Source organism: Astatotilapia calliptera, chromosome 4, assembly GCF_964374335.1.
Source record: "Astatotilapia calliptera chromosome 4, fAstCal68.1, whole genome shotgun sequence".
Taxonomy (NCBI): domain Eukaryota; kingdom Metazoa; phylum Chordata; class Actinopteri; order Cichliformes; family Cichlidae; genus Astatotilapia; species Astatotilapia calliptera.
Genome location: NC_137425.1, coordinates 13,520,693 through 13,527,181, shown reverse-complemented (window position 1 = coordinate 13,527,181; position 6,489 = coordinate 13,520,693).

The following is a 6,489-nucleotide window of genomic DNA, read 5'->3' as shown; positions in this document are numbered from 1 at the left end:
CAATATTGAACTCAGCTGAGTGACTTTCAGGTACCTTTCATGCCTGCAGGTGAAGTGGCTCAGACTCAGTTTGAATGACAATGAAATGCTAATGAAAGCAGAGTGTGATATCTGTAGGTCACTGGCCTCCATTTCCAATGACAGGCCTTGACCTATAATTATGTCTGAATGACAATAGCTCATTCGGAAGGTGTTGACAAAATGTTATGACATTACCCGAGTCTTTGCAGAGGTCGCTAAGGTGATTGCGCTCTCAACAGGGGACCTCTGGAACGAGAGCAGGTGACAGTCACAAAGCATTACTTGAACAACATTAATGAGCTGCTGCTTTTCTTTTTGACGTAGATAAGTTTTGGAAGACTACGTAAAGAAAGTAGAAAGTTGAAAATCATACACAATAAGCTGTACTCTTGTTCAGTGTAATATACAGTCAAACAACCATAAAAAGCCTCATCACCAAGATAAAAATGTCACAGTGACAATTTGCATAACAAACACTAATAAATTGCAGTTTTTCTTTTTTGCTGCCAGTGAAATACTTTACCCCCCAAGGGCCGGGCCTTCTTGTTTAGGTTATTTTGAGCAGAATGCAGGCAGAGTTGTGAAACTCATCTCTGTCATGGATTTTTGCACGTTTGTGTCTAGAGCGTAGCGCTGACTCAGACTGGCTGACAGTGCTAGCAGCTTCCTGGCACCACTACACATAAAAGCTCCCATCCACGACTCCGGGTGATGTCAGACCAGCGCCTACCCACAGAGACGCTTTTCACGTTGAACCTGTATGCGCCTGGGTCTGGTCTACGAAATGGAATATCATACCCCCTCCCTCCACCTGTTTCAGCGATCAGGTGAAATGGAGACTTTTGTTGTCGCCCGTACTGTCGCAACCTAAAAATAAACTTTAATGTGTTTCCCCTACTTCCCCTTCTTGTCTACGTCACCTGCGCCTGTTTAGATCCCCATTTGTTTATTTCTCAGTACAGCATTTGTTTATGTGCTGGCTGATATTTGCTTATTCTCAGTGACATTAGAGTGTTTACACTGTTAAACACATGGGTTTAAATACTAAGAAGAAATTACCCACACTGCACCTATTTACTCCTCTGTCAGCTTTCTCCCCCCTTTTCTCTTGTTTCATTATCCTCCCAACTTAACCTGGCTCTTTCAGCACGGCTCATTTTCTGGGAGCACCGATGAAAAGGGGCCATTCTTTCCACACGGTCATGGAGATACTAGAAATACCAAGTTAATGAAAGAGTGATGATATCTAATCACCTTCCAGAGCATAGCACCTGCATCAGAGCCAGTGCCCCAACCTTTGCAGAAATCTCGCAAACGGATGCTCTACAGATGCACTTCCTCTTAGCTGCTCACCATGTGCCTTTGATACTGCTTGTTGCAGGAGAAGCAGGAATATCTTGTGTGGTCAGAAAAAAACTAGTCTTCTTAAGTGTTCAGGGATTTCAGCATTAGACCGTGGCAATAAGATTATTACATTCAGAAAGGGCAGAGGTGAAATGAACAATGACATACTTCAAGGGCTTTAAAACAGTGTCTTATTACAGGGGGGGGGGGGGGGGGGGGGAAGCCAAGTCTATTCTTGTTAAAACTTATTTCAGAGAAAAGGAAAAAGAGAAGGAAGAGAAGGTGAACAAATTGCTTTTAGTGACTGTAACCTGTGGAGACGGGGTTAAATTTGAATTTTGACAACTGACTGCGAGATTCTGACTCCAGACAGTTTGGATTTTATTTCCACAAAATATGATGCTTTTACTGTTATCATTTATGTGCTGTGGAAAACAAAGACCTCTTAAAATATAGTTAAAACTTGTTATTAATGGTTTACATAGTGGGTTAAGTGTAATAATACAACGTTTTAAAACTCAGTAAGTTACAAATGACCTAATTGGGTTTAAAAAAAGGAGCAATCAATATCACCTTTACTATTTTCTTTACTGTTCCTACACCATGCAGTCCAATAATTTCATACACAGAAAGCATGAAAACTGTTCTTAAATATGAGAGGCTTTCTCCTCACATTAGTCTTTTGAGTTTTCATCTTTTTATTTTGCTAAACCTTTTGGAGTTATCTAATGATCACTTTGCAGCATGACACGCAGCGTATGTAGACTGTGAGAGACATAAGGTGATACGTGCCAAACATAACACAGCTCTCACGCCTGTGTGTATGTATGTCTCCCTTCTCTCATTCCTCCATTTCTTCCTTCCAGCTCCCTTTGGGTGCTTCTGTGTTCTGGCTGGGTCAGACACAGCAGGGAAGCGCCATCTAATTGGAGCAGCCCAGCGGTGCTGGCCCTGAACCTCCGGGAGCCAGGCTCATGCATTCTAATGTTACTCTGAAAGGAAATTGTTCTCCACTATTTCCTGATATCCAATATTTGAGCAGTTTGGTTACCTTTCTTAGTAGGAGTAAGAAAACTCTAACTGATTTACTGGATTTGCTGCACAGTTGAGTACCATCTTGTTTGCTGTAGCTTGCTGTGTCCGGGCATCAGTTTCTGGGCTATCTGATTATTGGCCCTGTATTTTAAAGAGGAGTTTACACTATTAGAAAGAACTACTGGAACTACTGGAGCACAAAGCAAAGCACTGCTCCTGCTCACAAATAATTAACTATAGCAGAATTGGATCATTTATCTTTAACCTTTAAATGAGTGTCTGAACGTGTCAGTTTGGGAAACTGCAAGCATGCATGTAAAAGTGAAAACAAGGAGGCAATAGTCAAATGCATAAATATGTTCTCTATATTAGCTGAAGTAAAAAAATAAAGTAACAGGTAAATATAATCCACTGTGGTAAAGCTTCAAAGAAACTCTTGCAAACAAGAGATGGTGAAGTGAGGCGGGTGCAGCAGAGGAGCAGATCAGATGACTCTAATGATGGGGCATGCAGGCAAGAAAGCATCATTAAATTTAGCCACAAACAAGCTTTTTTTTTTATTACTGAATGACTGAATGAATGAAACCCAAAACAAGAGAAGCAAGCAGATGGTGACTCTTGCTTTGATTTTAGAAGAAGTTGAGAGATAACTCCATCTGGACAGAGAAAAGGAACATTTGAATCATGAAAAAGAGTATCGGGAAGCTATGACCCTCTTATTTCACTGCCACGGACACACTGTAATTAACCATCTAGAGTTACACAGCACCTACACCTCAGCGCACTCCTGTGACCTGAAACTGTGGCTCCAGCGCACTTTGGTTTGGTTGAAGTTGCTCACTGAAGCTTAACTCTTTTTTTTTTTAACAATAGTATCTATTTAGAAGAACATGCAGGTGGCAGACCCTGAGAAGGAGCTGATGAAAACCAGTGGATGTATACAGTGTTGATGAGCATGTGGGGAGTGGAAGGTCTGGACGGTAAACCCAATCCACATCTCTTGGGATGGCGCTTAAAGTAGTGCACGGAGCAGGGAGAAAATGGAATACCTCCGCACGTTTCCCACCAGCCCAAAGATCACAAGTGCAAGGGAGGGAGAGCTTGCAACAGAGACTGCGTGCAGTCCCACAGGGGGTAAAATGGGCAGTAGTGCTGGCTAACAGCAAGTAAAAAACAACAACATAAGGAAAAAAGGAGAATATGAGGTGAAAGGGAAAGAACGCAACGTTACTTGGCAGTTTTAGTTTAGTTTATATAAGAATTTTGTTTATGAATTTTGCCATCTGGCTTTGACTTAAAGATATAAGAGAGAAAACAGAAAGCATATACATATACAACTATTTGTTTATTTTAAGAAACAGCTGTGAAATCCTTCATTCATATTGCATGGCACACATTTGGCCACTTTCATATTAGTATGAACCAAAAGCCAAATGTGAAAATGGAGATGTAAATCCTCTTTTTAGGCGTGACTAGGAAGAGTTTTGTCCATGGCGGTGACAGGACATACTGTACTCGGGCGCCTCCTCAGCAGGCGCCAGCTGATTTTTATCTGTGTTGAAAACTGTCTCCGCTTCCCCAACTTCTCCGCTCTCTGGGGTTCTGCATACATTTCTCACTGGCATGATTGAAGTCAGGTATTTCTTTATCAGACCGGTCCAAAATCTACCATCTTTTGGCTTGATCATGAAGCAGTTATTACTTCTACTTACTCTACTACTTAACCCATCATTAAGCAAATCTAGCAGAGTAAAATGGATTTTCCAGTCTGTTGATACTATTCTGTTTTGTTTTTGTTTGCATAGCTTGTTTTGCTTTCATCCTCGCATTAAGGCAATCCATTTTTGAACTGTGCCGTGCATCAGCGTTTATGTAAGATACATAGGTCTTTGGTGACTGAATGTTGCTGATATATTTGTTATGGATACTGTTTTGCTTATGAATATTTAGCAGCTGAAGGTTAAAGTAATCCCTTTGTTGCATCTGGGTGAGTGCTGAGTGAAACCTGGATTCCTGTGTATGGAATTAAAGAAAATCCTCTGGGTTTCTTCTTTTTCTTCTTTTGTTTTTGGAGGACTTCTGGTCTTAATTAGCCAGTGAGGTGCTCTTTGCCTGAAGGTTGGCAGGGTGGCTGTCTCAAATACGGTGGATCTCAGTGCTCTGCATTGCCATTGCAGTTTCAGTGAAACTATAATGGTGGAGCCAATTGCATAAATAATGTTCTCATCCATCTGTAGTGGAGACTAGAGAGGATTAGCATCCCTCTAATGTAAATTGCTTAATGGGTAGACACAATGCTAACAGAGTTTTGCCTCCATCTGTATTATTTGGATCAGTTTTTTACTATGAACAGCAGAATTATTAATTTATCTTTTTCAGTAAAACATTCTGTGACATCAATGTTATCATCATTATCATCACCACTATCTATAAAATCCACAGTTTGATTACTGAGGCAGCCTGAAAAGTCACATTACTTGGGGAAAAAAGCATCAGCATTGCTGGATTCATCACTTCACTTCGATGCTCAGTGGTATTACGTTTTTTTTTCTACTCAGGCAGTTTACTATGCAATTGATGAAGCGTCACTCCCAAATCAAAACCATAAAGGAATGTCCTTGCCTGCAATTCCCTAAACCGTCTCTTCCCTGTTCTTCCTCTACTCCTCTCCCAAAAAACCAAAAAATAAAAAATAAAAAATCTCCCTGCTTTACCCTTCAATGAAAATCCAGATTACTAAACCTCACAGCCATTCACTCAGACTAATGGAGGCCAGATATGCCTTACAGTCTGTCATAAGATTTCTGCAACACTCAGAGCCTGATCACCATTTAACAGTTGTCTCACCAATTATTGCTTATGCTCTGCAAAATGTTACCTATTGCATATGAAAAGGTAGAATACGGTGAAACCAACAACAGATGTGTGATCACCGCCTGCCTGAAAGAAAAAGGCCAACAAAGTTACAACAGGACACATGAGCAGGACCGCTGCCAAAAAAGCATGCATTTAGGTTTGAAAGAAATGCATCAATAAGCTGATTAGCCACTCGGTGGCATTAGGAGTTCCAGCTTTAGCGATTAACCTGCATTTTCAGATGTAGCTCTGTTGCCTTATTAATATTGCACATGACAATTATGATATGCATAGAAAAATTTTACAGCAAGAAACCAATGTTGATAGTTAGGGTCCAACAACAGTTTATCACTTTTTCTTCTGTGCAGTTTGCAAGTTTTTGTGGTTATGATAACATCATTGGACAGGAAACACAAGTTGTCTGATGATAAAGTTTTTAATTATGAAACCATTAGCAGATTAGATAACAGCAGTATTTGAAGTCAAAACATCAACATTGCTTTAATGTTTCTATTACAATTCGTACTCTTGTAGGGAATTGATGAGTGTGCAGCATTATAGAAACCAAGTAACAACTGCAACTTTTTTTCAGAGGGAGGTTTGTGATCAAAAACTGCTTGTTTTTGCTGATGTTGTTGAGTTGTGAGAGTTTACCCTTGAATTTGGTATAAGGTGGGAGGATAGCCGACATCTTCCGGGCAGCTGAACGGTCCCCTCTGCCTTACTTCCTGAAGGGCACGAGGTGTTCCACCCTGAATGTTTAAATCCTAGGGGCTGGCTATAGCACCTCCATTTTCATTACTGTAGCACAATGTGTGATTTGCCTCAAGCAAATAATGTTATGGTTTTTAATTGTATGGCATATTTACAATCATTAGTAATAATTTATTTTACAGAAGACAAGAAAAGGAAATGCTTGTAGCCTTGTATTTAAGTACATGTCAAAATTGTCACGTTGGCTACTGTTAATATTTAAAGGCAAATGTTCCTGAGATCATTTCATTTGGAGAAGATTTTATGATATTTCCATAGCCATTCCAAAGCTGTTCTATCTGTTACATCTTCTTCCACTTTTCACCTTTCCTCAGCTACTAATCGTAACTATATTTTGTCATTACCACAAACGTTAGCCATGCTTGAATCCTTGAAAACACAGACACACCAAAAAAGAAAACACCACTCTGTAAGGGGTACATCGATTTGGTCGTAAAAGCCACTTGTAAAATAAATGTA